This window comes from Phascolarctos cinereus, unplaced genomic scaffold (assembly GCF_003287225.1).
Source record: "Phascolarctos cinereus isolate Bilbo 61053 unplaced genomic scaffold, phaCin_HiC Scaffold_5;HRSCAF=322, whole genome shotgun sequence".
NCBI classification, from domain to species: Eukaryota; Metazoa; Chordata; class Mammalia; order Diprotodontia; family Phascolarctidae; genus Phascolarctos; species Phascolarctos cinereus.
Window position 1 is genome coordinate 358,576,804 of NW_027555958.1, and position 11,873 is coordinate 358,588,676.

An 11,873-nucleotide genomic window follows, 5' to 3' on the forward strand; every position below is an offset into this window, starting at 1 on the left:
AATAACAATTTAAAACTCTGAAATCTTGCAAGAATTTCCAAAAAGAAAAAAAAGAGAGAAAAAGAGCAGTGTTAAATTAAGGGAAAAGAGAATATTCAGGGGAATAAAGGAGTCAACATTGACAGAAGCTAGATACAGAGGTGAGGTAGGATGAAGACTGAGAAAAGCACATAGGATTTAGCAACTAAGAGATTATTGGTGACCCAGGAGAGAGAGTAGATTTATTTAAAAAGCAGAGCCAGAAGCTGGTCACAAGATTGGGAAATCAAAGAAAGGTAAAGAAGTAGAGAAAATAAATACAGGCAAATTTTTCTAAAATTTTGACTGTAGAAGAGAAAAATAGACATTGTTCCATAGTACTAGACCAGGTAGAGTTTTTTGGGGGTTGTTTTGTTTTGTTTTTAATGAGAGAGTGGACCAGGACTGTTGTAAGCAGGAGAGAAGGAGTCAATAGAAAAGAAGACATTGAATATTATGAAAAGAATGAATGATTGAAAGGTCAAGTTCCTGGAGAAAATGAGATAGGGGTAGGGAATGAGATCAAGGACACAAGTATAGGGATTGACCTTAGTAAAGAGAAGGGTAACGTCTTCTCAAGAGACTGATATAAAGTTGAAACAAATAGTTTGGAATGATAGCTTAATTGGCATCTTAACAAATACTATCATCATAACTATCATCAGTTAGCCACGTTTTTTTCACTTTAAAAATGTTTTGTGGGGCTTCAATGAATCATAATACTTTACAGCTAGAAGTCATCATGCTCAATCTCCATGTAGATGTAGTTTATTTCTACATGTTTTATAGACCAACCAGAACTATTCTAATTATAACTTTCAGTCAAAACAATCATTTGTAGTTGGAGAAGGGGGAGAATAAATTCTTCCATGTTTCTGATTGTTATGCTACTTTGTAGACCAGTTAGTTATTTCCAACATCTTAGGTTGCAGTAGACTTTAATTGTTTGATAGCACGATATCCTTTCATCCTAAAAGCATCTATAGATAAATAGTTGGAGAGATAGATAATTTTTTTGAGAATCACAAGTATAGAGTTGAAAAGGACTTTAGTTTGAATCCCTTATTTTACAGATGAGGAAACAAGACTAGAGAGGTTAAGTGACTTTCTCAAGTTCATATTGGTAGTGAATTGCAAAAGTCAAAGTCAAAGGCAAGTCCTCTCACTCCAAACCAGTACCATTTCCACTTTACCATCTCATCAGAAAATCCACTGCTCTAATTGAAGACAACTTGGGCTATCTCAAAATTAGGGTTGTAAATCACAGGTGGGGAGACAGATTGAATGAAAGTTGCAGCCAGCACTTTTATTAATAGTATTCCTGGAGGCCATGTAGACACAGATTCAAAAAGATGAAGTTTGTCTCTACAACACAGACTCTAGTGGGAAAAAAAAGAAAAATGAATTTTTAATTTCTTCTCAAGAAAGGATATAAGTTGTCAGGTCCAAAAAAATCCATCATCAAATGACCAGACTACTGGTCTGGTAATATTGCTGATAAGATTTCTTGTACTTATTTAGACTGCTCCTCAGAAAGCAGTTAGAATCTATTTCTGGGGCCATACCTGAACCTATGGCTCAAACTATCATAGCTTGTAATCTGCTGGCCTTGCTTGGTCACCTCTATTCTAGGAAGAAGCAAAGAGTGGGATTTTTGAGAACCCATAGTACATTTGAGTGGATACTTCTATCCAGTAGACTCAGGGTAGGACATAGCAAGAGTCCCCAGATTTGTCTCTCTAGCACTCAGTACAATGGTTAGAACAGAGTTCTTTATTCCTAAATACTCTTCTTTCATTGGTTTACAGGATAGCTAGATATGAATGGGTTACAAACTGCTTTATTGAGTAAAATAGCCAAATATCACCAATAAAAGAGTATTGTGTGTGTTTTGAGTAGTATTTGGGGATTCAAAATTGTTTCATTGCATAATACCTGTTGCAGCAGAAACAGCAATGACTGCAATAAAAATTAAAATACTATGCAGCAATTTTGAAAAGTAAAGTTAATTTTGTGTTGAGAAAATACTGAGAGTATCAATACATCTCTTGGAAGAATGAGAAGCACCTAGTGTATCAACTGTAAAACCCAGGATTGGCTAGGTAGGGTTCCAAACATCTCTAATTCCTGCTCTTGGGGAGGGAGGGGTTAGTGGATCACTTGAGCTTAGAAATTCTGAGCTTCAGTAGGACTAAAGGCCACTGAGTGGCCATACAATGTCTAGCACCAATATTGTGAGCCTCCAAGAGTAAGGGGCCACCATGCTGCCTAAGGAGGGATTGGCTCGGGTTGGAAATGAAGAAGGTCAAAACTTCCATGTGGATCAGCAAAACAGCCATGTGGATTGGCCCATGAGTGGCTGCTGTACTTCATGCCTATGTGAAATAAATATATCTAGTATCAAACAAACAAAATTGGATAGGGATTATACCTTAATAAATTACAAAAAGATAGGTTTAGGGAAACCTGAGAAGACTTGTATGAGTTGATGCAGAGTGAAGTGAGCAAAAGCAGGAGAACAATTTATGTAATAACACTAACATTGCAAAGACAAACTATGAAAGACTTAAGACTTCTGATCAATACAATAACCAAACATGATTCCAGAGAACTGATAATGATCTATGCTCCTCCTGACAGAGAGAAGGATTTAAGGTGCAGAATGAGACAGATTTTTGGATATGAACAATGTTAGAATCTGCTTTGCTTAATTACGGATATTTGCCACAAGTGTTTTGTTTTTCTTTCTTATTTTAAATTGGGAGAAGATGGAGAGAAAATAAATATTTGTTCATTTAAAAAGAAAAGAAGAGTCAGGGGGAAATAGTGATGAGAATCACTGACTTTTGGAGTCGATTCAATGCTTCTAAGCAAACCTAGTCCTGGTCCAGAACATGCCTGGTAAACACCTCATTCTCCTCTTTTGCTTTCTCACTGACCTTTAGAAAACTATGTGCTTTCTAGAGCAGCTAAACCCAATTCCATCTGATGTGAAGAGCACAACACTTCTCCCAAGTCTAAGTCAGCTTAGGTAGAGACTAACCTGCCTTTGGCAATCAACACAAAAACCTTCTTCTCTGTCCTGAGTGCTAAATCTTTATTCCTCTTGATGGTGGACCAAAACAGAAAGGAAGAATCCAGCTGGATTTCAAGTTCCCAAGTGACACTTACTGTGTGAACAATGGAAAAAGTCATGTTTTGACTTGCAGAGAATACTGGAAATGGAAATCATTAAGAGAAATAATAAACATGGAGGGTGGACAAGCAGACACTTTGTGGAGTAAAGCTGCTGTTTAATAAAACTAATGGAGGATAACATCTATTTACTTTCACTCCTCTAACCACAAAAGCTTTATAGCCTCAGTCATTTCTGATGGAGTTACTGGCCTAATAAATGTCATATCTCAAAGACTGGAAAGCCTAAAAGCTACACTAGGGCTCTGAAGTTAAAACAACAAATATCCTGTACAGAGTTATCCAAAACTTAATTCATTTAAAGTTCAAATTATCTTATAAACCTATCCAGATCTGCTCCCTTGAGGCAATGATATCACCAGTGCCTCATGGTAAGCCTCTACCTAATAAATCGATTGATCCATTTTAATCTCCATATTTTTGGTCCAGATATTTGATTGCATTGTTGTAAGAAGTTCTGAATGAGGAGACTAGTTCAACCAAGGAAGGTGACCAACTGTTCTGTAATGGATTGTTTTGGTGAGCTTCCTGGGGCTCTAAGAGGTTAAGTAATTAGCTTAAGATCACAAAGTAAGTGCCTGTCAGAGGTGAGATTTGAACATGGGTCTTCCTAAAATGAAGTCCATTTCTTCATCCACAACTATACATCGTTCATCATTCATTACTTAACACGTATGCTCTCATCCCCATACAGTACAATTAATTATTTTGCACAAAATCCACAAACAGGTGGAAGGGTCCTCAGAGGTCCAACTTGTACCATAGCATAGAGTTCCATCTAAACTACAACTAATAAGTAGGGATCTGGTCTCTGCCTGAAGACTGCCAGTGACAGAGATCTTACTACCTTTCATGACAGTGCAATGAAATTTGATGTAGCTCTGTTTGTTAGGAAGTTCTATTTTTCTTTATAACATGCCAAAATCTATCTCTCTGTAGCTTTTTGTCATCGTCCTCTGGGCCCAAATTAAAAAAAAAAAAAAAGGTTTCATTCCACATGATAGCCCTTCAAAAAACCACATGTCCTCCTATTAAGTCTCCTTTTCCTCCAACTAAAAACTGTACCATATGGACATGGCTTAGAGTCTTCTCACCATATTTTTTTTACTTCATCTGGTTGCGTACCAACTTGTCAGGATCTGTCCTAAGTGGCCCCCAGGACTGGACATGATATTCTAGATGTGGTCTGACTGAGACAAAGAACAGGAAAACTATTTTTCCCTTGTTCTTGACACTATTCTTCCATCAATACAGCCTAAGATCACAAGGGGGGCAGCTAGGTGGCCCAGTGGATAGAGTGCCAGGCCTGGAGTCAAGAAGACTCATCTTCCTTAGTTTGAATCTGGCCTCAGACACTTACTAAATGTGTGACCCTGGGCAAGTCACTTAACCCTGTTTGCCTCAGTTTCCTTATCTGTAAAATGAGCCAGAGAAGTAAATGGAAAAGCATTCTAGTGTCTTTGCCAAAAACCAAAACAAAAAACAAACGGGGTCATGAAGAGTCAGGCATGACTGAAATGACTGAACAGCAGAAAGATCACGTTACTTCTTTTGGCTGCCATTTCACAGTGTTGGCACATATTGAACACCGAGTCCACTGAAGCTCCTAGATGTTTTTTTTACAAAAACTGATGTATAACCACATATCTACCCCACTTCCCCATCCTATGTTGCTAGAAATGATGTTTTCCAAGCCCTCAGATCTGTGAAGCAAGCCTTGCTAACAGACTGATCCATGCCAGAAGACTGACCATTATGTCATACAATTTTTAGCCATGGCAACCAATGAAATTTCATCTTATGAAATTTATCCCATAATTCTAACCTTCTGATATAACTTTAGATCCAAAATCTGTTAGCTACTGCTTCATGTCACTGACAAATTCAGTAAGTAGAGCATTCTTGCCTTTCTTAATGTTTTTGATTTTAAAAGTTGAACCAAAAAAAAGGATCAAAGAGATGTCCTAATTCTACTTCACTAGAAGCCTCCATCTAGGTTGGAATCTATGTATTATTTGCAATTTTGAGGTCTGGTCATTCTTCCAGTTCTAATTCTACCTACCTATATTATGATCTAAGGCATATCTTTTTTTTAATTTGCCCAGTCAATCAACAAACATTTATTCAGCACATGTAATGTGCCAGATCCTGGACTGGCTGATGAAAACATAAAGACAAAAAATATTAAACACTTCTGCCATGAAGGATCTTATCTTCTGCCAGAGGACACTATATATACATATATATATATGTATGTATGTACAGAATAAATACAAAGTTTAAGTGCAAAGTAGTTAATTGATGCAGAAGGGCACTAGTAGATAAACATCAAGAAAGGTTTCTTATAGATAGTTGTACTTGGTCTGAGCCTTAAAGGATATGAGAGATTCTATGAAGTACACGTAGGGAGAGAGAATAGTAAAGGCATTGGAGGCTACTAAAGGAAAGACATAGAGATTGGAGGTTCCTCACCACCATAGGTGAGGAATAGAGAGAATATCAACTTGCCTGAACCATAGAATATGAAAATAAGATACACACACACACACACACACACACACAAAACACACACATACACACAAAATATATATACATATATATGTGTGTATGTGCATATGTGTGTATATATACAGAGAGATAGATAGATAGATAGATAGATAGATAGATAGATAGATAGATAGATAGATAGATAGATAGATAGACTCATGATCACAATCCTTAACAGGAAAGGAAGGAATCTAGTTGTATATCCAAGATTTGAATCCCTTCCCAACAAATGTCAGATCTACAATGAGAGTTTCAGACCTCACCTAAAGGAAACTCCCCAAAGTCTCTAGTGTGGTGATCTGGGAATATAGAAACAATATAAGTTCCAGCTCCTCTATAAGACTCTTTCCAGAGTCTTTATTCCTTCAGGAACCTAAACAAAGGTTGGAATGTTGTGTCTTCTCTCTTGAAGCTGGAAGCTCAGAGAACCTAGATCTACATTCTTTTTAGCTCTCACCAAACCCAGCTACCTCTGTATCCACCATGTGAAGAAAGTCTCATGCAATTGGCCATTTAAGCAAAGGGCAACTATAATTAGACCAAAAAGATGGGATGGAAGAAGTCTTAAAGGATTTTAAAAGTGAAACAGAGGAGTTTATACTTGATCCTGGAGGCAACATGTAATTTATTGAGTAGGAGTGACAATAAAAATCACTTTGGCCACTTTTTTGAGAATGTATTGGATAAGGAAAACTTGAAGCAGGAAAACCAATTAGAAGGTCATAGAAGCAATCCAGGTAAAAAGTAATGAAGGCCTAAAGTGATGGTTAGAAGAATGGTTAAAAGGGGTTGGAGGTAAGAAATATTGTGAGTATAAAATGACCAGATCTTGTGAATGTTTGGATATGTGGGTTGAGAAAGAGTGAAAATTTGAAAATGATACTGAGGTTACAAACCTTATTCTGTGGAACAATTGTGGTACTCAGGACAGAAATAAAAGATTTTGGTAAAAGATAGAGTTTGGAGGAGGGGAGAAAGATAATAAATAAGTACAGTTTGGAGCATATTGAGTTCTAGATGTCTTTCAAATCTAGTTTAAAATGTAGAACAAGAAAGAGGATTCTAGGAAGATGTGGAGTAGGTCAGAAAATTCCAGCTCTCCAGATTTCCCCCACAAACAAGACAAAATAGCACTTCAGGACAAATGTAGAGTGGTAAAAATGAATAGGAGTTGGGAGAAAGAACCCAAGGATAGAAAGTTACTATGGGAATAGAGAAGAGTGGGGTTTGTCTTCAGAGAAGAACAATGAAGCAAAAAAAAAAAGCCTCTCCTACCCCAAAGAGTATCAAATGGTCACCTGCCCAAAAAGAATTCATAGAAAAACTTTAAAAAGCCTTTAAAAATCGAATGAGAGAGATTGCAGAAAAAAAATTTTAAATAAGAACAATCCAAGAAAAGCAAGAAGATTATGAAAAGAAAGCCGACCAACTGGAAAAGGAGATGCAGAATCTTAAGGAGGAAAATGACTCATTGAAAATTAGAATTGGGCAAGGGGAAGCCAGCAAAGTTATAAGAGACCAAGAAATTATAATATATGTATATAATATATATATATATATATATGTGTGTGTGTGTGTGTGTGTGTGTGTGTGTGTGTGTGTGTGTGTATACATAAAACTAAAAAATCTGGGGAGCAGATCAAGAAGAGAAAGCACAAGAATGATCAAACTACCTGAAAGCTATGATCAAAAAAAGAATCTTGATACAATAATACAAGAAATAATTAAACAAAATTGTCCTGAAGCATTAGAGGGGAAAATAGAAATAGAAAAAAATCCACTGATCACCACCTGGAAGAGATCCTGAAAGAAAAGGCTACAAGATTATTATAGTCAAATTCTAAAACCCCCAGTTCAAGGGGAAAATATTGCGAGCAACAAGAAAAAAAATTCAAATATGGCAGAGCCACAATTAAAATTACACAAGACCTAGCAGTGGCAACACTAAAAGATCACAAGTCTTGGAACACTATACGTAGAAGAGCAAAAGTATTGGAGTTGTAGCCAAAAATATCATATCCAGAAAAGTTAAACATAATCTTGAATGAAAAAAAAATGGACAATCAACGAATTGTCAGATTTTCAGGATTTTGTTACAAAAAAAAAAAAAACAACTGAACCAAATAGAAAATTTGACATACAAGATCCAAGAGAAATATAAGGTACACATCAAAGACTAATTACAAGGGACCCAATAAGGACAAATTGTTTACTTTTGATATGAGGAAATGTAAAATGTATCTCTAAGATTATTAGTAATTGGGTAGTTCAAAAGAAAGACTGGGGTAGACTTGAGTACGATGTGATTCTAAAAAGTAAAACCATTTAGGAAAAGGAAAAAAGAGTAATTTTCTTATGTAAATGAAGTGTGAGAGGGAGACTGACACAGAGGAATTAAATGGGAGAGGAGGGCTGGTAGTTCTAGAACCCTACTCTCATTAGAAATGGGTTAAAGAAAGAACAATACATATATATATATATGTGTGTATGTGTATATATATGTATGTATGAGTAAAAAAGTCTTCTAAATTCAGAAAGAAATAAAAGGATAAGGGTATAGAGAGGAGGAAAGGATAAAGGAGGAATTTTTAGAGGAAACCCTACTCACATCACATCTGGGTTAAAGAGAGAAAAATGTATGCATTTGGAAGGGAATAAAAGTCTCCTAAATTTATAAAGAAATAAGAGGGTTAGGAAATAAGATGGGGGGGTATAGAAGGTTATCTAGATTAATAGGAATGGAATAAAGCAGGAATAGCATATATATATACATATATATATATATATATATGTATATATATTTGGAAGGCTATAAAAGTCTTCTAAATCCAGATAGAAACAAGAGGATAAGGGGAAAGGATGGGGGAGAGAGATAAGGGAGGATAAGAGAGGGATCTTTGGAGGGGTGGGGGGTAAGTTAAGTAATAAGAGGGCAAGCTAGTGGGTAGAAGTAAAGTAGAAGAGTCAGGAGGGATAGGAAAGTAAAGTACAGGAGTCAAGAGAGATAAGAAATTAGAGATACACAAAAACATAAAATAAAGATCAGGAGTAGAATTTATTAGGGAAAAAAGCAGGGGTAGTAATCATGATCTCTCACAAAGTTAAAGCCAAAATAGATTTAATCAAAAGAGAAAAATAAGGAACCACACTATATGTCAGTCATATTAATCAATACTGTTTTAGACTATTTAAAATAGCTAGACAGTATAAGGTTGGAATATTGCTGTGGTATAGGAAATTATGAGTTGGTGGAATTAGAAAAATATGGAAAGACAGACATAAAGGAAGATGTTATCTACCTTCAGAAAAACAGAGGACAAACAAGTATAGTATGTTCTTACATAGACATATATGAATGTATATGCCTATATAGGAATATGACTTTAGATATCTAAGTATATGTATGTGTATGTAAGTGTATGTACGTGTATATGTATGCATATATATATGTGTATATGTATATGTATATGTATGTGTATATGTATATGTATATGTATATGTATATGTATATGTATATGTATATGTATATGTATATGTATATGTATATGTATATGTATATGTATATGTATATGTATATGTATATGTATATGTATATGTATGTGTATGTGTATATGTATATGTATATGTATGTGTATATATATATATATCCATGCTTGATTGAAGCCTTTGGTAGGGGGGAGGAAAGGAGGGGAAAGAACAAACTAAAAAGTGCACAACAGAGAGCAAAAGAAAACTCACAAGGAAGGAAAGAAAAGATGGACAGCTCTGAACACAATGTGTAGTATTTATTATATAGGCTTTCTTGACATGGAAATTTATTGCTATATAATTAGAATCCTCTCGTGTTCTGCTGTGCACATGGCAATGCTATTTTTTTTCTTATTTTGTATTTAAGTTGGAGTATTTAAGTTTATAATGTTTCTTTTCTTTCTTATTGTGTATTTAAGTTTAAAATAAATTAATTAAAAATGTAAAACATAAAAAAAGTAAAATGTAGAACAGACAGTTGATATGGGAATGGAGTCTAGGAGTGGGTCTCATTCTGGGAATCATTTGCATACAGAAAATTACACTTAAGGGAGCTACTGAGGTCATCAAGAAAAAGAGTGTGCAGAGAGAAGAAAGCCTAGGACAGAGCCTTGGGTGACATCCACAGTTGCTGGATGATGAACCAGCAAAGATAACTGAGGAATAGTCAGGAAGATACTATGAAAACCAGGAGAAATTGGTGTAATGAAAACCCAAAGAAAATCATATCCAGGAAGAGCAATTGGTTAATAGTGTCAGATGCTTCAAAGGAGTCACAAAAGAGGAGGATTGAGATAAAACCAACAGATTTCACAATTAAGAGATCATTGGTTACTTTGGAGAGAACAGTTTCAGTTGACTAGTCAGGTAGCAAGACAGGTTGCAAATGGTTGAGAAGACAGAGGAAAGGAAATGGGGGCAACAAGTATAGACATCATCTAGGGGCTTAACTAGAAATGGGCCAATTACCTTTGGGATGGAGGCTTGAAGAGAGATCAGGACGTGCCTGATGGTAACAGGGAAAGAATTAGTAGGCAGTAAAACACTGAATGGGATGATTTAGTGAGTGAATGAATGAATGAATAATTTATTAAGCCCTTCTATGTGCAAAGAGGGCAGCTAGGTAGCACAATGGATAAAGCACAGGGCCTGGAGTCAGGAACACCTGAGTTCAAATCTGACCTCAGACACTTATTATCTGTGTGACCCTGGGCAAGTCATTTATCCCTATTTGCCTTAGTCTCCCCATCTATAAAATGATCTGGAGAAAGAAATGGCAAACTACTCCAATATTTTTGTCAAGAAAACCCCAAATGGGGTCATGAAGAGTCAGACGTGACTGAAAAACAACTGAACAAAATGTGCAAAGCACTATACTAAGCACTGAGGATACAAATAGAAAAGGCTCAAGAAAGAAAACGTTCAAGAGTTCACATTTTAGTGAGAGAGCCAGTATATGTGAAAAGTTTCAACTGCAAGTCAGATGAAAAAGTCCTATGTTCATGAGGGAACAGCAGCAAAGCAGATGGTAATTCCTCTCCTTTAATGTCATCTTCACTAATAAAAACCCATCAGTTTATGATTTTTAACCATTTGACAGTGCCAAGGATTTTGGTGGCAAGAACTTAATCATCTGAATCTTCAACAAGTGTGAAGATAGTGCCCAAAGGAGCAGCTGCCAAGCTCCAACATCTTCAGAAGAATTGTTTCCCAAAATTATGGTTGCAGACACTGGGTCTGCATTACTATTCCCAAAGCTTTTGGGCTCAGAGTCCTGGGCTATCTTTATTAGGATCTGAGGGGAAATGGTGATCAAGGTGATGTTGTTGATTTTACTTCCCTGGCACATGTCTCTCCCTCAGGATGACTTGCTACTTTAGCAAGGTTGACTTGCCTGCCCTGTCAATTACATTTGGTTGGCAGTTCCTAGGAATATCGGTCCCCCTTTCCATAGGAACTACTTCTTCAAATGATGGCTAGGCAGCAGAACCAGTGGTCTTGGGGAATGAGGAGGAAGAACGCCACTACCTGGGTTATCGTGTTATCTGTTAATGGCAGTTAATCAGCAGTTGTTGATGGTGACGCTGAGCAAGGTGGGGCCCATTCTCCACAATTATTTTTCCCCTCAATGGTTGTTACAATTGGTGGTTGGAACCAGACCTGGTGGTTTCTGAGACACTGTGATATCCAAGGCTCTTGAATTCAAAGTCCTGGGCTGTCGCCATTAGGGGGGAGATCATGGTCAAGGTCATAGTGGTGGTGATTTAACTTGTCTGACACATGATGCCTTCTCTCTGTCCCCAGGGTGTCTTGCTACTTCAGCTGGTAGACAACCTTCTGGAGAAGAGAGGAGAGAAAATCAAGGACATATGTAGAAGTGTTGCCCTTGGCAAGAAGAAGGGCCACTTAATTATCAGAGTCTTGAGTAAAAAAGGAGAATGTGGATATATACAAGAATATCATGAATCATTTTGTCAAATACTTTGCTGAAATTCAGGCATATTGTGCCTCTACCTTTTCCTCACTCTACCATCTTGTAACCCTTCTAAAAAAGGAAGTGAATTCAATCTGGAATGACCTGTTCT